Source organism: Hylaeus volcanicus, chromosome 2 (assembly GCF_026283585.1).
Source record: "Hylaeus volcanicus isolate JK05 chromosome 2, UHH_iyHylVolc1.0_haploid, whole genome shotgun sequence".
Taxonomy (NCBI): Eukaryota; Metazoa; Arthropoda; class Insecta; order Hymenoptera; family Colletidae; genus Hylaeus; species Hylaeus volcanicus.
The window spans coordinates 13461893-13483768 of NC_071977.1; the positions used below are offsets into that span (position 1 = coordinate 13461893).

At 34.7% G+C, this 21876-nt stretch overlaps 1 long non-coding RNA gene across 2 annotated transcripts in view; it reads right to left on the reverse strand.

Annotated features, from left to right (window-relative positions):
• Positions 1–4545: 4545 nt before the first annotated feature.
• The window catches only part of LOC128872359 (uncharacterized), a 28854-nt gene continuing 11523 nt past the window's right edge, over positions 4546–21876 (reverse strand). Inside the window, exons 2-3 of one of the 2 annotated variants that reach the window (XR_008456155.1) lie at positions 7318–7668; positions 4546–5160 (exon numbers count right to left, since the gene is read on the reverse strand). This is a non-coding gene — a long non-coding RNA (uncharacterized LOC128872359). The remainder of the gene's footprint in view (positions 5161–7317; positions 7669–21876) is intronic. The other variant, XR_008456156.1, reaches the window with a different exon arrangement.

Below are 21876 nucleotides of genomic sequence, written 5' to 3' on the forward strand. Positions count from 1 at the left end.
GTTCATTGAAATTATTAAATTTATATCCTTAAGGGAGGTATTGATTTTCCACGAAGCTTAACGCCAATTGAATAATTTATAGGATGACATTGAACGAAAACGAAACAGGGGAGAAATTTCTTTCAGTTATGGCCACGGGAATTGTACTCGGCAAAATTGCAAAATCAAACTCCAAAAGTGTAAAAAAATTCTTACGCCACGATACAATACGCATGTAAATCGTTCGACCTGTATTCGAATGTTGAATAAACGGAATGCTAATCAAATGGCCTGGGTCACGAACTTTGCACACGAGCCAATAATTAAGGAAAAGTTCAATTAGTCCTAATCAATTATTGCCCTTTGTTTGTAAATTTGATTGACGAAGACAAAGGTGTTCCAATATAATGCTCTTCCGTAATGATTTAATGACATATAACGTTAGAATATTTACAAACAATGTTCAATTTCAATGACAAATTTACAACAATTTAGCATCGTAAGGATAATAGGAATATCGAATAATAGAATCAATTTTTTACAGACTGGCATGAGCAATGGTTGACAAATCAAAGTTCTGTTTATTTAGTGCGCAGGAATAGAAGATTAAACGTCAAACGTTTGCATTTCAATTGAAAAATACCAATTTTTCTGTCGTTTGCGTGTTTCGTAACCCGCTACTTCGGGATACTCTATTACTAATTGTAAAATTATTCAAAGGTAAACATATATATCATCGAAGAAGAAAGAACTGTCGATATTCATCGTACTTGCAAAAAGGTTTGTTTTCTGACGCAAATTTCGGATAACATCAAACGTAAAGAATGAAAAAGACCATGGGGGAAATACTCGTAAGGCATGCGCACGAGAAATCTTCCGAGAAGAGTGTAATGTTCTGCAAATAAGGTCTGTTTACACAGAGACTTGAAAACAGTGCCCGTAGAAATAATTCGTGTACTCTGTTAGATCCTTTTTTACGTCGCCAACGTTTCCGTTGATTTTTCTTTTCGTTTCGGGCATTGTCGATACGGCCGTTAGTTTCGTTAACACTTTTCGTTCATTTGTTTGCCTCGAGCTCATACTAGCGTTTTTTCATTAACATACGAATACTTTCGTTAACAGCGTGTTTGAATTGACGTTTGACTGACCGCATCCTGTTGTCCTATCGTCATTTTGCATTTCGCACTGATATTCCTCGAACATTCGTCGTTGACACAAGGAATAGAATTTTGCTTTCTTAAGACGAATCGATTCATCGGAAGTTTCATTTTAAACTGCGAAATGGAAGACGAAAAACTGATTGGCAGAAGATATTACACCAGACGGTGGTTCAACATTGTTCGTCAAACTGTTCGATATAACCATGGTATTAACTTTTCATTTAACACAAATTTTATTGGAAGTTTCACACTATAGTGCCACGGAGCGAATTTAAAATTCTTTAATAATAGAACGCTTTACTCATTTTTGTACAGAAATAGCTCCTAATTGATAATTGAAGGGGAAACCTTGCTGTTCACTTTATTTTCTGAAATTATTTCACAGTGGTTCGATAATATTCGAGCCGAAATAAATTAGCATTGCAAGGAGTTCACAGAAAAAGTATGGTGATTGTACTACGAGAATATGAATATTTCAAAAAATCTAAAAAAATATTTTTCTTCGATACTCGATCAGAATCCCTAATGCTTTTGATAAATGTACCTCAATTATACCAACAACATGTAAAATAACTTGAATCGAATGGACTTTAAAATGAGAAAAAGATTGATAACAAAATTAACACATTGTGAGTGACATGTTGTTGCTACCTTGTATACCTTGCTGTGTTCGTTACTACATTGTACCATTTAATGATATGAAAGTTTTTGTCGTTAATTTAGCGTTTAATTTGTGACTGCGTCCAAGGAAATAACACATTATGCTAGATACCCTAGACAAGTATTTTTGCTTTCAATAAAATCCCGGCACGATGGCGACACTAATGTGGATTACAAAACTTGATTTTCTCGTTTCAATTGGTTTCGTCATTAGGCATGTACTTTTTATAACAGTCTTAAATAAGTGGTTCCACGTGGCTGGTCACACTTTTATCTGCCTGATTGATACATTTGTAATATATACTAGATACTAGATATATAGATATATAGTATATATACTAGATCCTAGATATATAGTATATATACTATATACTACATAATTGCGTATATTGTGCATACACGACGAGGGCATCAAATTTGATGCGTAGTCGTAAATTCTATGCAGAAGAAACTTCAATGATGCATTTTACAAAATTTTGTGTTTAATGTATATTTCTTTAAGTAATAGAACAACGTTGATTTACAAATAAAAAATATTTCTTATTTATATCTTAATTAAGTCAAGATTATATTGTTTTTATTTACTTTTAATCGTGAAATTTTGTACACGTTGAATGTAATCAAAATAAACGTTTGAAAAATTTTTTTTCTACGAATGATTCAAGTTCCAATCTTTTATTTCTTCATCGTAAAATTCCATTCGATAGTTCAAATTCTGATCTCACATTTGTGACACGAAATTTGTTTAGGCAAGAATTTTGCCCATGTCTGGAGGCTGGATCAACGTCGTGGTCGATGACCCTAAGAAAGGCCGGCGACCACCGTCATCAAGCCAGAACTGCCACGAGACACGATGAAATTTCCTCTTTAACCACCGATTACACGATTCAAACCGTTACTGAGGATTAAATTCATGCGAACTTCTTATTCCCCCTAAATGCACGTTACGTTAATCCATCCCGTTTCAGGAGATTTCCGTTCAAGTACGAGAATCGTGCTGCACGGAGTTGAAAGAGTGCGTACGTACTATAAAAAGATTAGAAATTCATGAGATTGGTCTGCGTTAAGTCCGTAACTGTATTACGGACTTCTATGTTATTCTATTTATTAGGTTGGGTTTATATCGAAATGTCGTTTCTCCAGTGATTGACTTATTCTGGCCAATAGAGTCTACGTTGATCTACTCTCTCATCAATTGTTTGTAATCATTAGACTACGAATATTTATGAAAATTTTTTTGTGTATAATGTATATTTTATGTATGTTTTTCATATTACTGTACGCCATAAATGCATAATTATCCGCATTTTAGTTATTACTTACAAAAAAAATTAACCTCTGCACGCCCTTGCCCACATATGTGGACGTTTAATTTTTCTTATAATTATCATTTCTGTCAATAATAAAAAGAACAAAAATTTGATGATAACTTATTCACTACAGAATTCTTCAACAAGAGATGTACAGTTAGAGATGTTAGAAAAGCGTGAAGAAAAATCGTCCCTGAAGAGGTTAAACTCTGCTTACACGTTAAACATTCTCTTCTACCTTACAAGGGAACATATCGAACTGTCCGTCTCCGATTTTGATGAAACTTCGTGGGTACATTAAGCAGGTGAAAATAAGAGATACGTAGTGTTTTATAGCTGCCCAATCGCAAGTTTAGGGGTTGAAATCATCCCTTGAAGTTTCAGCAGAAAAATGCTATCTCGAAAATTACAATAGATATAAAAAATCTTCTTAGGGAAAAGTTTCATGGTTTCATGAGGTAAAATCAAAAGTGGTCACAGATTTTCTAAAATGTAATTTGTTTATAACAGAAAAATCTTTTGTTACATTATTTTAAGAGATACAAAAATTTCTATAACGACAAAAATGAACGAAAATTGCTTTCCGAATCCATTGATATATAATACTATACATTTGCCTCCTACAGTTTTGTAAATTTTCGTATAATATTGTACGCAGGCCGCGCGAATCCACCGAGCAGCGGCCGCACGTGAAATGCATATGTTCATGTATAGACATACAGGTGGCTATTAGTATGAGATACATATTTATTAAAAATTACACGATTATTTAAAATTAACAATAATAATGTTAATTATTTTTCTATGCATTTCAGTATGATATTGTTAGGAAATAATTTAATGCTTGAAAATTAATATCTATTAATAACAAAATTCTGACACCGCGCACAAGTTATGATGCCAACATTTCTACAAAACCGTATTACCACAAATTGATATTTTATGCCCGTACGATATTTTTTTTACTTTGCAATGAATTATTTCCTAACAATATCATACTGAAATGCATAGAAAAATAATTAACATTATTATTGTTAATTTTAAATAATCGTGTAATTTTTAATAAATATGTATCTCATACTAATAGCCACCTGTATGTCTATACACAAACATATGCATTTCACATGCGGCCGCTGCTCGGTGGATTCGCGCGGCCTGCGTACAATATTATCCGAAAATTTACAAAACTGTAGGAGGCAAATGTATCGTATTATATATCAATGGATTCGGAAAGCAATTTTCGTTCATTTTTGTCGTTATAGAAATTTTTGTATCTCTTGAAATAATGTGACAAAAGATTTTTTTGTTATAAACAAATTACATTTTACAAAATCTGTGACCAGTTTTGGTTTTACCTCATGAAACCATGAAATTTTTCCCTAAGAAGATTTCTTATATCTATTGTAATTTTCGAGATAGCATTTTTCTGCTGAAACTTCAAGGGATGATTTCAACCCCTAAACTTGCGATTGGGTAGCTATAAAAAACTACGTATCCCTTATTTTCATCTGCTTAATGTACCCACCAAGTTTCATCAAAGTCGGAAACGGACAGTTGGATATGTTGCCATGTTAGTCAGTATCTGAGATATTTAGATAAATATATCGCTCCCAACTTTGAGGGTAGTTTTAACATGAATTTGAATTGGTAACAGAATGCATGCCTAATAGCGTTTAATGCTGTGTCTACTTGCAAAGTATCATAAAAAAAAACAAAAAAAAAAAACACAATCATGTCACAATTGGGCGATGTTCCTGGTCGCAAGTGTAACTGGTCTAAACGAGTAAACGCAGGCTCTCTATTGTTCGAACACTTGCCGACGCCAGTTTCGAGGACAACGATAAATCTTGCGTACTCTTATTTCGTTTGCTTTCGTTTAGAAACGACGTTCAAGTGGACACGATGTTCAACAATGACGAGTCACGTTTGGTTCGTAATTTAAACAATAACGTGATTATAACTGCGGACGCGGCGCACGAATGGTATATAATTTGTTTGAATTTTTGGCTTACCCATTCCGTGGCAATCGTCGATTGGTTCCGAAGTTCAGCCTGGACATGCGGAACGAACAAACAAAAGAATACGTTGATGAGCACAGTTGAAGTGTTTCGATCAATTAAGATGGTCGAGAGGAAAACGTTAAAGGTATTGCTTAAAGACTGGCGAATGAATCTAAAAGCTTTAACGTAACGAATAACTGTGGACCGTGAATTTATGGGACTCCAAGTTATCGTTTCTTACAGGAACAAATCAAGAAGTCGCGAAACAGAATTTACTAATTAGGCAAAAGTCTGTTACGAGCACTTTCAACACAGAATACTGAAGGGAGGAAACCACAATAAGAGACCAAGCACTAAATGTTTCTCGAGATACTTTATCACAGAGAAGAATTCATTTATATATATGATTAATTTATTTTTACTTATTTTTATAAATAAAAAATTTTACTAATTTTAAGCAACAACTGTTACCTCCAAAGATTTCTGTGTGAAATAAATTGAAAAAAATTACCAAACATATTTTGAAATATACTCGAAATATTCTCAAAGGTGAACCCAAATTAAATAAATTCCACTCTGTCAAAGAAATCTCGAAAAACATTTAATGTTTGGCCTCCTAATGTGGTGTCCCTCCTTGAACGACGCAATAAATTGCTATTCTTATGCTACGCACTAGAATCTGTGGCTAATATCTAGGCTTATTAAAAATTGTCCTAGAATGTTGCTATTTATATTTGGGAAACGATTAGAACCTTATCTTCTTTCCAACGATTTAATTCAATTGCGTATTCTACTTGTACGGTGAGAATCCTACAGCGCATGATTCTATCGATACTGAATTTAATTTAAAAACAATTAAACTTAATATTTCCGAAAAAGAAAAAAGAAACGAAAACGTAAGCATACGATGAAAACAGAAAGCTAAACACAAAATGAAAGCTGCTTGGGGAGCTTACATCTCTGAACGTAAGCAAAACACTTCGAGAAAGCAAGGTACTGCCCGGACACGATTATCGGATCAAGAGTTTGCAAAGTAGCACGTTCCACTATGTGTACAATTCAAGCGAATCGAAGCGTGTATTTTACTCGTATCATTTGCTGATGAGGAACCGTACAGGATGGGCCAAGTAAATGTGACAATAAGTTATGATTCCGTCATCAGTGCATTTACATTCTAAGGATAATTGAGCTATTATGATTATTTCAATTATAATACCACACAACTTTGATACTGACGATTAAATTTTTAGTCTCACAGCGCAGTCACAACGCGATTGTGTCACAATTGTCGAAATTAATGTGTAAAAAAAATGAGTTTGGTGTCTCGCATAAGATTCATTTCTACATTAACTAAGATACGTTGTGTATAGAAAACGAAATAGTTCCACGATTTAGATGAATACAGTAGAATCTCTGTTACGTGAACGATCTATAATGTGAATGACCTACAATGTGAACGTTCTATTACACAATCTGCAATTATTTACTACTATAGGACCACTTATGAGATGAAATCAATTCACAATGATTCAGAATTAATCTGACATAGTAGGTGCAACGATATATCGTAATTTGTAATTGGCAATTAATGAAAAAAGAGACACAATTAAACAACTTGAACGTTCAAGGAAAGTGCAATAAATTTAGCACAAAAATATAAAGTATAATAATTATCGATATTGAAAAAAGACATAAATGCGGTATTAAGAAATATTTAGCATTTTAAAAAATGTTAGGTGGCTCGAGGTCTAAAAGGAATGTAATAATATAAAACCAGCTTTATTGACAAAATTATATGACTACCAAAAAGTTTGAGATCCATAGAATTAATTGCTTTAATTTCTTTAAAAAGAAGAAATATTGAATAATACAGTTCCGTTTTCATTTTCTATTTTATGTACAAAGCTACCAACAATAAAACTGTATTAATTTTACTTCATGTAAAATTAAATGCCAACCACTTGTTACCTTATTACGTGAAAATTCTCTAATCTGAACACTTGTTCCCTAATTATTTCACATAACGGAGGTTCTACTCTGTATAGACTACCATAAACAACACGAACACCTGAATAAATTTGACTTTGTCGAAGTCTGTCCGGATCGGGATGAATCTACGAGCCAGCTAGCATGAAGGATAAACACTGTACACTGTAGGTTCGCACCGTATTCGATAGAAACGTACTTGTCAAAATTGCGAAAACTCACCGGCGCAAGTTCCAAAAACTTCGACTCTAAAGAGACTCGTGTCGATGGTAAGAGCTTTAAATGACCGTGATCGAGCGGCTGACTGTTTATCCGTAGTGTCCGGTAGACGCGAACGGCAACACGCATCGAAGATTACTAAGGGGATGATATGTGGGCCAGCCACTTTTAAGACGAGCCAACTAACGAAAGGTAGACTGAGCGTACCTGTGACCAACCAGAGTTCCTTATACCTGGCTGCGTGAGAGGCCGGAACAACTTCTCCCACCGTCGGGGTTCTATTGACGCATCCACACGACCACAATACACGTTCGTGATCCTGCGTTAAACTTTGAGACTTTGAGGTGCCTCGCACTGTCGTCACACACCAAAAGTCGTATCTGAATTTTTTTTCTTACCTCCGAATTTCGTGTTTGCGCGCCATGGGAAACCGTGAGTGTCTTGCGCATATTTGCGTAACAAAACACAGCTTGCTTGCGGCAGCTTACTCGCGACGTTAAAGTTGCTAATAAAGTTAAACATATCTAAAAGACGCGGGTAAAGATAGACCATTGTTTCTCAAATGTCCAATTAACACTTCAAAGTGAGCGATTGTTTGACTATTTGATTTTGAGGGGACGATGGTCACTTTGCGTGGACGAATTATGAATATACGTATAAATTAAAGTTTGAATTAGAATGTTTGGAACTTCGTGTTTCGTTGAAAGGGGTGTTTCTCAAATTTCCGTACCTTATTTTTCTGTACGTTGAGCTGATGTTACAAGTATTTTAATATTTAGTAAATTTAGTAAATTAGTACACGTGTGTTCATCCTTTCCAAATTTTTTTCTTTATGCGTTACTAACGCCTATATTTAACTAAAAGATTGAGAAACGCTGACGTAGACGTCACAAATGCAAATTCTAAGGAAAAAAGGAATAATACAGTTTTCCAAGAAAAAAGGTGCAAAGCTTATCGAGTAATTGCTACTGTATATGACATATATAAAAGTCATCATTTGACGAATATTTTTTAGAATAAAAATAACGTTTTGCGAAGAATGAAGGAAGTTCCCAAGTTAGAGGATCAGAGATGAACATTTCGTAGAACTCTCAAAAAGATGAGTATAGCGAACGAGTAGCTCGTAAAAAAACCACAAACCAGTGGGAGTAGTAGGAGGGGAAAACATTGTTTCCTCAATAATTTACAAAAAAGATCTATTTTAGATTGTGACCGTTGGCGATGAATTAAAATTCAGGTTTACGAGGAAGGATCCCAAGAGGAGAATGCAAAGGAATCCAATGTTATCCTTTTCTGTCCAAAATTTCAGAAGAAAAAAAAAAAACAATTTATTTTGATTTCTTAGAATTTCTATCTAGTAGTTTAGGCCCTCTTTTGGAGAAATAAGCTTTAATATTGTGAAAATGTTCTTCGAATTCAATGTGTTATGTATTATTCACTTAGCATGCATCCACTGAAAGGTAATTTATTTTTCTAAAAAAGGTAGATCAAGAGGTTAATATATTATAATTAATAGTGGTAAAAGCACGTTAACGTCTCACACATGATCCTACAAATACAGTTATTATTTCACGTAATATCACATAAAATGACGTGAAATTGTAATTTATTAACTTATTTTTCATTACCAATAATAATCTACGTATTCTTGGAAATCTTTAGAATAGACAAAATACAACCAAAAAAATTAGTTATTTATATAAAATAACGAAATTTACATTAACTAAATGTTGACGTTATTCGGAGTGGGATTTTCTTTCTACTTACTGGAAATTTGATGTTTTCTAATTCGTACGAAGCAATAAACTGATGTGTTCATGTTACAAACTCAACTGTAAACGGTTCGTCATAAAAACAGTACGAATACGTATTCCTTCTGTATTTTTGCCGATTTTTCGTATTTTCTTGTTAATTCCGCTAACTATATAAACTAATAATTGTTGTTTGGACTATATTTATTCTAGATTTCGGAGAATATGTAGAATATCATTGATTATAAAAGAAGAAGTTAATAAGGTAAAATTTCACACAAAACTTTTTGAGAAATTGATCGGTGTACGAATACATTTTACACCAACTGTCGATAGTTTTAGTTTCATGGTAGAGTTTATTCCTCTGAAGTGATTCGAGTACTCTAATGCCAATCGAGTATTATAATAGTCCCAGTTGGAATACTAAAGCTACAAATCGGTTGGAATATTCGAACCAGGCATTCCAGACGTTTCGAGTAGCTTAAATATTCCCAGCGACGCGCTTATTCGAATTAGTGTCAAGCTACTCGAGCTATCACTGCTACGACCGAGCATGTAGTAGGGTTCGACAAACCGACTTTTTCTCAGCTCGAATTTCGAGCTATTAACGTATCGAGTGCTCGTACAGGTCTAATTTGGAATATTGTCCAGTATCGTAATATTTCACGTGGCACTCGAGTCTTTCACGGCATTCGTTCCTGCAGAACTGCTGGAAGTTTCCAAGTGTAAGCCGTGTTCTTTTGAGAAAGCGCCCTGATGCGACGTTTCGCCAGCATTGCAGTGTATTTCATCAGTGTGTCATTTGTCCTACTGATACAGCTGATTGCAATATTGATACGGTTATTAACTCTATTATAATTACTAGACTGCAGATTTTTATCAATTGATGGCAAATTGAGATATGGTAATCTGTTGGGAATGTGCTCAAAGGCAAAGGTACATTTAAAATGCCAATTAGAACGTACAAGTCATATCGTTTAAACTACCTTCTCAGGTTTTGGCATTCTGGCTATTAATTTTTTTTATCATTTATGAAAAGAAATCATAAAGACTGTGATTTATGTTCATAAATATTATTCATAAATAAAACCATTCTTGTGTGACTTGATTTAACGATAATCAGTGAAGTTTTTAGCAATGTATGTTGAACCTGGTCACATTCGTATGCCGATTGCGTAACGTTGTAATACAAATTCGTGTTACGCAAGTAACGATGCATTTTGAACTGATTACGTATTGGAAAAATTATTTAGTAACGCCATGCCATTGTACTCGATACCTTGATCTCTTTCACCCTAGGTACAACGTCGTAGGTGGATTACTTTTGTCACAAGCCGTGGTTAGAGACATTAAAAAACTTCTGAGTGAATCGGTACACGTAATCCTAATGCATTTTAAACAATTCATCTTTCTAACTATGTGTAATACGTCGAATGTAATATATATTAGGTTGTACCAAAAGTTTCTTTCGTAATTTGCACTGAATTATTTTGTGCGGTAGTGTTTATATAAATAGACAATCTAATTTCTTAGATGTTGATGTTGTAACAGTAATGGAGCAAAATGAATCGTACACAATTCAATAATGTAACATTAGACATAAAATATTGCGTATGTATTACTTATTAATAAAACGAAAGAAACTTTTAGGACAACCTAATATATATATATTTGCAGGGACAGAAATGAATGAAAAAATATTTCTTTTCCATTATGAACACAGTCTATCTTAGAGTTTTTCAAGAACGTCTAGAAAGTTCATAGAGATCTTAGGATCTTAGGACGGACGTTGCTCTTCCTTTCACTTTATGCAATGTCAATTTGCCTTATCCGATCTCTGCAAGCGCTGTTACTGGTTATTATCGAAACAGAGGAAACGACGATAGTCCATCAATTGGGTTGACGCACAAGTGTACACCGTTTCACTCTGAGCAGAACTTTATTCTAAAAACAATTCCTTGACCGTGTGTTATACATCATTCAATAGCTTTGTTTTCTTGTAAATGAGGACGGTGTTAAAAATGTTGTTTCAATGCTGTTTTTTAAAATTTTGCTGAAGTTAAAACTATCTATTAGGAACCTATTTATGGGACTCTTAATTCCAATGTTTACCTCCTGGAATTTGTTAACTGTGCCATTGGTTGCCTGCTTATAATGCTTAATTTTGGGAAACAGGCAAGACTTTTCATATACTGATATACATATATTAATATAGAAAGTCATATCCCAAACTCTTTCCAAGTAGGGCGATAGTTGAAGTGTTAGGACACTCACAAAAGCAGAAGTTTAGGTTTTAAAGAGCTCATATAACACATGGCTAAGAAACTGTTCGTTTCTAGAACATACTTCTGAACGAAATAAAAAGGTACGAGCTTAAACCAATTACCTCTGAGTTTGCCAGGGATAGACGTTCGAAAATTTGTAAATTACTCCAACAACGCAACTAATGTCCATTTGGAATACACGATTGCCTAAACGATCGGTTCGTTCGTTGCTCCTCAACTGAACATTCGTTTAGCTACCTTGATCTAAATTCTTCGAAATGTAGCAACTCGAAAGATAGGGAAGGGAAAATCGTAAACGTCACATATTATGAACAACTCTGTTCCTCGAACCAAGTTTTATGCTGACTCTGCTGGTGGTGTAATTGCACACCTTCATGAGGTATGTTAATCGGTCTTTCATAACATCCTGGGACATTATTAATGTTTTAATACCGATTCTAGACCACTTTGCAAAGGGCTAAGGGCCAGCAGAAACGCACAGACAAACGTCACGCATAAAAATTACGTTAATTGCTGAATGATCATTGTCACGCGAGTCTCGTTACAATGCCTACCAACACCTTGAGTCGAACAGTTAAATCTTCGCCCATTCATTGTTAAATATTTTATTCCATTAGAGGGACCAGAAAGTAATGTCGTTTCTTTTACATTAAATTCAAACAAATAAATTTATAACGTGTTTTTATTTTCAATTAATTATGTAATCGTCAAATTCTCAATACCTGATGAATAAAAATAAATTGGTACACAGCGAGCTGATAAATAATTACTTTCGGATCCCCTTGAAATATTTTCATTCTATTTACTCTGTAATTCCAATACTAATGTTTATTCAACGAGTAACGAATGAAGAGTCGATTCCAGTTTTCTGAAAATAGCCTAAACCAACAAATATAAACGTTGAAGTAAGAACGTTTACTCAAACGTTCTGGACAGCCGAATATATCGTTTGTTTGACACTTCATCGATTGATTACATAGGACAAACAAGTTTACATACATTAGACATACAATTTTATTGTTTAAAAATGTCAACCATCTTCGCTGAAGAGTATCTACCTCAACGAACATGCCTCTAAGAATGTTTAGACCGGGTCTTCTATTCATATCAATGGTGTACAGAACAAAACTTGACCACAGTGACCCCATTACCACAATTTGCAATTTAGCAAATAGCCTCAGTCGCAACGTTGTCTTTTTCTGAGACTCAATGAGTTCGGTTGGATGCTACACGAACGGAATACTGATTCATCGAGATACAGTTGAACGTATCTGTTGCGACAAATCGAGTAGTAATCGGTAGTAACTTCGTTGCATTCACGGCTGATGTAAATATGAAAATAAATACATTAAACGATCTTTATATTGTGATCTCGTTGATATTGTAATTTAATATTCGTTTAAATAATAATCGCAATACGAAACTACAGATTATCTTCGATTGTAAATAACAACTTTAATAGCTGAGAGTAAATTTCATTTTTCTGTTCACCAGCAAACAGTGGGTATTATTAATCAACGCCATATTTTAATTTTGTAATGCAAGTTTGGCAATCTTTGGGTGAACTATACACAAGGCTATGAACCTGTGTCGTACAATTTAGGATTGATTATTTAGCAACTAGAACAAATCGAGCCATTATATTTAGATGAACATCGTTGAATCGATGCAAGAAAATCAATGTGAATGGTCGTGCACGAAGAATCAAGGAAAAATTATTCGTTTACAAGATGTGTTACATTATAGTGCACGAATGCATATTTGGGAAAATGTGTCCAGTTGCAAAGTGCAATTACACTTTCTGTTCCTCTAATCTTGATTCAGTTTATTTCCTTTGCTTACAATATCCTTTTCCTGAATATAATGTTTATTATTCATTTTACGCTTCGATAATTACTTCAAGTTTTCTTTATGAGCAAATTAAACACGTTATTTATACTAGATCTACAAACTTGCATTCAATCGAATTTCAATTTTAGAATTCTTTTTCCAAATTAAAAGACGATCAGTTTGAGACACATATCCGAGCTTCGATTATAATGATTCATACTTAACTGTATCACCCAATACGTGGAAAATGAAACATGACCAATCTAATCATCGCAACAAGTGATTCCAAGTATAAGAGACTGTACATAGCAGAAATGAAAATTTGCAAACAGCGTGAGTTTCTCGTTGGTGTCGCGTCAAATGAACCACTCTGAAGGGGAAAATTACGTTTTCTAACAAGGTCGTAAAAATCAAGCAAATTGTCCCGATTCGTGATGATTCCAGACCAGCGAATGCAAATTCACGAACAGGGATCACGATCTCGCGTGACACTCCCATTGTCATCGCGATTACTCCATTTTAAACTGAAACTTAAGAAACGCCGATTCCCGTTTCGCGAAACATTTTTCTCTGAAAGGTCAACAGGTCACGCTGGTACTAATTTTCTTGAGGAAAGTGATTAAAGATACACGCACGAAACTTCGACACAATAGGTACTTACTCGATTTTCAGACTTCGATGCAATCGAGGTGAAGTATACGCATACAAATGTACGCTGGCTACGTGAACCTGGCACCCGACTTTCAAAAAATTAACCTTTTTTACGGAAAATGATAGTATTTCATTTGTGGTTGATTGTAGTAACAAAAGTTTCGTTTATAGTTTCATCAATAAGTAAATAAAAAAAATCGAAAAAATGACCCGTACCCGACATTGACATATCTCAAATCTGTTTTTTCCATCCGACTCAGCATCGTTTGTAGTTCATTGTAGTGATTTCCGTTTCGTTTGTAGTTGAATAGTTTAAAAGTTATAAGCAATTGACGAAGTTGGCCAATGCGTATAAACAATCGCTTACAATTAATTCACTTCGAAAGAAATAAAAATACCACTTTATAGGGTTTTTCAAATTGGAGAAAACACAGTAATTGGTTCTGGAAAAAATCAATTATTTGTTGTACACTACGCTTCAACCGATGCGTTCAACTCATGAACCAGAAGAATAATTTAAAATTCATTCTCCCAAATGGCTGCTCGAAAGAGAAATATGTAACCCTTTCAGCAATTCGTCCGAGCCTTTCATCCACGATGAAAGAGCCATGGCCACGGCAGTCTGGTAGAAACGGCTATCGATTAATTTTCTTTGTCGCCTTTTATGTAACCGCTCTTAACCAAACGAGTTATACATTGTCCAAAAATCGATCACTATTCGTAAAATATTTTTACGTAAACGTGTTATGCGTCGCAGTTGAATGAAAGACAAACCGCGACCTCTTGCCTTGACGCGTTGCGAAATATTCCTAAGGTGTCCTTTCCTATCCATTCTCCTCTAATTATACCGAATGGTCCGCGATGATTGGTATCAGCTACGCGCTGCCATGGGTAAAGATTTTTATCGAAAATTTTATTTCGGACGACGGTGTCAAGCCATGGGAATTTGGCAATAGTGTATCGTAATGTTCAATTTTTTCTCTCATATTTTCTTCTACTACACGTTTTTCTAAACCGAAAGTCAAATCTTCCATTACAATCGATCTTCTGCAATTTAAATTCTGAAAGTCACGACAGCCGATTTATTACGTCGTATATTCTCAACGTATTTATCGAGCTTTTTTTTCAAAGTCCAAAGAATACCTGAAATGGCTCCTGAATTAGCGAAATTGTCTTGCCTTATTAAAGTCTAACAACTTTTGAAAGAAAAACATAGCAATCGGGATTATTGGGTTATTTTTAAGTATTGCGTTCTGATATTAGAATTAATTATACAGAGTTAGTAAATAACAATCGACATCTGAAATATCCGATTTTCTATTGATTACATCAAAGAACTATTCGTATACAATTCATTCGCGGAGTCACATCTAATTCATTTTGCATGACTCGTACTTTTACAGATATCGAGGTACCTACGTTTCATGAAATGTATATTTATATTTTTATTGACGTGGTAAAACGATTGAGGTCAAGATACATAACATTGATATTGAAATTTTTGTACAAAGAAACACGATTTATTTCATATGCTGGTATTGCTTAGCATTTCCATAGTTGCAACACAAAACGGGCAGCATCTTATGATGATATACTCGTAAAAGAAAATCACGAGGGAAATGCCTATGAATGAGTTGCAATTTCTAATGCACAAATAACAGTGTAAAAGTTGTAAAAATATGTTACGCAGCGAGGGACGTTTTCATAGGCGGTTCATTGATCACTGAAAAGAGGCAACGAGCAGGTCAACCACGTACTGGTTTATTGGAGCGTGATCAAAAATAGGGACAGATTCTAAGAGAACAGAGGACAATGAATGAACTATCTGCACCCTGATTATACTTCTACTCTGCCACGCTTCATTAACGCTTGGCACTGTTATATCGAATGCTGTCTGACGTTACATTGTAGAGATGATAGTACTTACTGGAATTAATCAGAAGACTGTCTATTGAATTCTATAACAATTTGTAGTAGCGCTAATAATTCCTGTGTATATATTAGGAGTAGAAATTAGTTCCGTGGCTTTCTATAGTAGACTTATCATTTATTTAAAAAAAAAAAAAAAAAAAAAAAAAAAAAAAAAAAAAAAAAAAAACTACCACTTATGATCCAGTAATACAAGATAGCGCATGTAGGTGTAAAAACAAATGTCAAAGCAAATATTTCTATTTAAACTAGAGTTACAAGAAATTAAATGTGAAGATAGAGAATTAGTTTCTACACGTCTCTACAATTGATGTGTATCAAGAGAGAATGTGTTAGTAATCCCAGCTACAGTATTATCTCGAAATAAGCAACTGTTTTCCGCCTCGAAATAAGCAACTCGCTATCCCCACCTTTTCGTTTGAAGTCTCCCGCCGAGTGAGAGGTTCGTGAAAGCGAGAAAACTTTTAGATTTTTTGAATTAACACTATATCGATAGGGTACACTACAGTTGTGTACCATGAAAATTATGGAGCAAATGCCGACGACGATTATCGTTGTCTTTTTTTTTCATTTTATGTGTATGTTTGCATATATTGAATTATTTCGTGATTTATACAAAGTTTTTTAAAATTAATTCTTAAAAAATATTGCCGAGCCCTGGCGACATTCGACTGCGTGTACGTGCGGACGTTGAAGTGTTAATGACGTGAGCACCAAAAAAGAAAATCCAAAATCTCTGTGACGCACTCAAATTCTGTTCTCCACTGGAATTCTAGCGAAATTGTAAACGACTGGCCATTAACGACTATTTTTTGTATTTATGTATACACCTCGACCCCTAAAGTTTTGGCTCCGGTTTCATTCTAAAATAAAGTGCTCGTTTCGAATACAGGTTTCCTCGTAAATATTTTCCAGAAGACGTCTACTACGTTGCAACGATTGGATTGACGCACGATCGCACCTATGTGTGGTGTCCGTTCAAGAATCCTATTATATGGATGTTACAGGTAATATAATAATATTTGAGGTGCAAAGGTCCTCGTGGCGTTCGCATACGTAATTTACGTACAAGTGTTGCGCGTGCCAGACAGATTTTCAAAGTCATTTTTCTCAAGGATAAAAGACGACGAGGAGACAATTTATTCCACATTTTCAACGCATTTTTGCATTTGGGAATTACCAATTTTTTATTTTATATCACGAACTAAAGATTTTGGAGGAAAAAACCGCTCGTCTCTATTCTTAGGCACATTTATATTGGAGCGTATCCTGCGAGAAAAAATAAAGAGGTTTCTTTGAGGACAACTAGTTCTTGCATAATTTCCATTAATATTGCTACATTTAGCACATGCAATCATTAAATAACGTTTTCAACTCTCCTAATTGGTCCCTCTTCAAATTATATCTAAAATGTACATTTTTAATTAAACGTATACTAACTTAGGCCAATTACGAAAGTAAGAAGCGCTGATAAATGGTCATGTTAAATATACAAATACAAAATTTCGTAACAAACACGAGAAAATATTGTTTAAAACAAGATATTAGTAGCAAACTTTGTTATATACGGGGTGTTTGATAATTACGAGCAAAGGTTGTGCTCAAGTAGTGACTTGAACGCTATCTGGTGCTACTGTAATAATTGTCCTTGAATGCTTAGATGAGAGCCTAGGATGAGTGAGGTTTGATTCTCACTGTCCGTCACGCAAACATCCGTCGAAACATTCTTCAATGGGATTCAAGTATATTGAAATTGTCCGGACGGAATACGCCGATGACTGAGTCATGGGAAATTGAAGAGTCGTAAAAAGACGGTTGCATTTTGGCTACACTGTGTAATCATTAATAATGATGCAGTTAGGAAGTGGATACATTGTCTAAATATGTTTTGCAGTATGAAACAAAATTCTAACTGTAACTTAAGGGCGAAATAGGTTTAGACCAGTGGTTCCTAAACTTTTTTGTCCTTACCTTTTTAGAAAAAATATTACTTAGCACCCCCTGGAAATTAATTTTTTTTTAAATTTTAATAGCAATTAATAGGAAATATATATGTATTAATGTTTCTACCTTTTTCGTAAAATATAGTAAAAGAAGGTGTAAATAAGAAACATTGAACTCTGAAATTATGAAACTATTTATTGAACTCGGAATAGAATGTAATACAAAAAAAAGTTAAAACATTCGAAATCATCTTAATGAGAAGAATGAACCTGGTGTGTTGCTAATTTAGTAATTCTCGGCTCTATTTTCGTCAGCAGTAATCTTAAATCACCACGATTTACTATTTGCAATTGGTTTCTTTTTTTTGTTAATAAATTGGTTACCGCACTGAACCCACGTCCAATTAAATATAATGGAGGAAATGCAATTACGAACTTTTAAATTAAAACCCACATTGACCATCAGCGCCCTCCTGAATCGCTGCAGCACCCACCAGGGGGCGGTGGCGCCCACTTTGGGAATCACTGCTTTAGACTGAGAGCCCGAAAAGAAGAGTTCCAAGCTCGAAAGATATGAAGAAGAAAAAGAATTGGTATATGGCCCTGGAATCGTTGAGAAACCAATAAGTAGTTGAAATCAATACATTACTGCCTTGAACTCTCTGATTTCCGTATTTTCTTTTCCAAATGTGTTTTTCTCGATTTTTTTTTTAAGTTTGTGTACATTCCAGCTCAAAAACTTTTTAACCAATCATTTTAAAACTTGATAGTTTCTTTATATAATTAGACTCTCTATGAATCTAAATTTGAAATAATACCATTGTTTAAAGTATTTTTTTATTACGAAAGAAATTACGAAAAAGTGACAAGAAATTACGCTTTTTTGTTGGAACACCTTTAAAAATGCAATTTGCAATTTTTTAGAGGAGAGGTTAGGTTTATATAGAAGAAAGACATGCCCCAAAGTAAATTTGAAGCTCTATTGGTTTCAGATGAAAAGTGTGGCCTTCAGAGAGTACATATGTAGTTATGTCTAAAGGTGACCTCCGATGGCAGTTGATATCTTTCATATTTTCTGTGGAAGTACATCCAAAAAATTGGAATATTTATTTGAATATATGTATAAAGTGTTCTCATAGTTTTAATAAATTATATACATTCCTTTCTTGCTAAAAAAATTCATGCAAATTAATAAACAAATGTAGTCTAAACCTATTTTCCGCATTAAATTTTTTAACGATAACGTCGAACGTTTCCAAGTATAAGTCGTTTCCATTATTAACCGACTTCGAAAAGGAGGAGATTACTCAATTCGACATGTGTATATATATATATATTTTTTTTTTTTATGGCTTGACCAATCGAAATGAAACCTGTTGCATGTTGTAGAGCATATCTCCGGGGTGGTCCCATTATCAAAAAATGTTGGGATTTCTCATTTTTTACCAGTTTCTTTTGCAAAAAGAAAACGAAAAATGTTGTATTGTTTCTTATTCCGAAACGAATTGACCAATCGAATTGAATCTTCTTGCATTTGGTAGAGTATCACTGCCACTTGGTCCCATAAAAAAACATTTGTCCTTGTTTTATTTTTTACCACTTTATATCACTTTTTATCGCAAAATTGTACTATTTCACGTATGTTCGGCCTAAATTCGATGAAATCGATGAAACCCTTTACATTTTGCTGCCGGACTCGTTTTCCAGTTGATCACTTTGCGAAAACGATTTTTCTTATTGTTTATAACTATTGTTATTGTAAAATTTCTATTTTTTATGAAACTCGTTTTTTTTTATTTTCTATCGAAAGACAATCGCTTGTAACATCGCACGGAATACAGGGTTAGCAATTAAGGTAACTCAACGATATCTGAACAGACGAAAAAAAAAGTTTTTTTTTTTAGATTTATACACGAAGGCCATTGAAAGTTAAGCGAAGTCAGACATAAAAAGATGTACACGTCATTTTGATTACGCAGAATGCTGACACAACGGTTCTTTTTTTTTTTTTAAGCAAACACAATCTTAGACGCGCAGAAAAGCGGTTGTCCCTTGTTATCACGTCTCATTCTTTCGTCGAAATATCGATTCACACCTTCAGCGTAGGTTCAGTCGCATCTACGCGGTACCATAACGTGTATTTTGTACAATAGTTACAAAAATTGTACACTCGTATTAATACAATAATTAATTAATACGTTCAATTGTCCAAATTATATACATGTTGGTGAAGAGCGTCAGGCAACCTTGCGACCGAAATAATCAAATTACGCGAATCTATTTATTGTCAAGAGATGTTCACTTCGAGCGAACCGCTTGTGTCACAGGTAACACGGAACATTAACATTATTTTTCCGCACGCTGAATGGTGCCTGTGCGTTTCGTACCACCAACGCGTGCTCCAAGCAAACGATATCCTTCACTCATGGAAAGAATATTCGTCCACCTTCGAACTAGTCGAGCAAGAAACGATTTTACGCACTGGCTGTTCGAAGAATAAAACGACTCGTGAATGGCGCTCACTCGAGGCGCTTAATTACTTCAAGAATAGATGCACAAGAAACGGGACCGAGTCGTTCCTCGACCAGTTGCTGTCTGCAACGCTTGGCTGTAAACGCAACAGTTTTTTAAGGAAGGAATTGCCGTTTCTTTTTCCGGGCAAAAAAGCTGTTTCTTCATCGTTTGTTACTGAAGAAAGTATGAGGGATTTCAATTTGAAATTTTATACACGCTTTTATTATTATTTCAGCGTGATGTTCAAATTCTTATAGAAAGATTTATCCAATAATATAAATGTAGCATATTGCAAAGAAGAAACATTGGCCACTGGTTGACATGATTTTTTTCGTCCAAATAAACTGAAATAAAAAAATTCAACTGACGTTTTATTTTACGAGGATATCGTCCAGATCACCCAGAAATGGGTGACAGGATTTTTCATTGAGCAACTGAAAAAATTAACTCGGAAGGTGGGGCGATAATGAAAATATCATAATTCCATAATTCTTTGAGATACGTTCTGTTGTGGATCGGGATAGGTATATGATGGTGTTCAATAAATGAGCATTACTCCATCTTTATGTATTATAAGTATTGTAAGTATATTGTAAGGTTCAGAACAGAGATTCGAACCCTAACCCGTACCGGCTTCCGGTACTTCGTATTATAGAATAACCCATCTAACCAGGTAACACAAGACATCTGACATCCCGAGTAACCCGGTTATATGCGCGTTATACTAATACAGTAAAAACCATAGTTATTACCATGTTTCTAAACGGTAATCAATTTTATTTCAATATTGTCTGTTTTCTATTCTACTGACCATCCGCGAGAATAAGGTCATGCAAGTGCTTACATTTACTCGTATGTACTACTCGTTTACTGTACTTATGTAGCAGAACAGGGACGTAAATTATTGACAAAATTTCAAATTTGGTAAAGATGGTTTCGCTTCTTGACACAGATTACAAGTGTACTTGGCATTTGCAATATCTACACTTGCCCAGCCCTTTTCTTGCGGACGAGTAGTACATGTATTGGCATAAACAGTCACTTGAAGGAATCCCTATTTTGACCGGACATGTTATGAGTTTTGTGGGAACCCCAACACTAGCAACTGTGACAATCGGCCGAATGATAAACATTCGTCAGTCTTCTCTTAGAACGTATAGTAATCGTTCGTCGTTCGCTTATGTATATATATACTCGTACATTTTAAACAATCTAGTTTCATTTGGTTTGAATATTGCCTGTAAGTTCACATATCTTTGACTTGTCTGGATGTCTAGGATGTCTTCTTCTACTAGTAATCCACTCCGAGCAGGTTAACCCGTTCTTCCTACAATTCAAGAACCGTTCCTTCGTGGTTAGTATGGGTTACAGTAACCTTCCCTTCATTAACCGAGTTTGGGTTAGGGTTCAGCAGCGGTTCGAATCTCTGGTTTTATTACATCTCCTCGTTCTCCCGGACGCCACGTATTCACCTGTCTATTGTTTATTCGCACATCGCGCCACACGTGTAATATTATTTCCATCGGTAATGTAAAGTCCTACACGTTCAAATGTCAAAGACTACAACATATCCAAATTTCGTAAAAATCTGAGATAGTACTTCAAAAAGCGTTCGATTTCGCGTGGCCTGGGGGGGGGGGGGGGGGGGGGGGGGGGGGG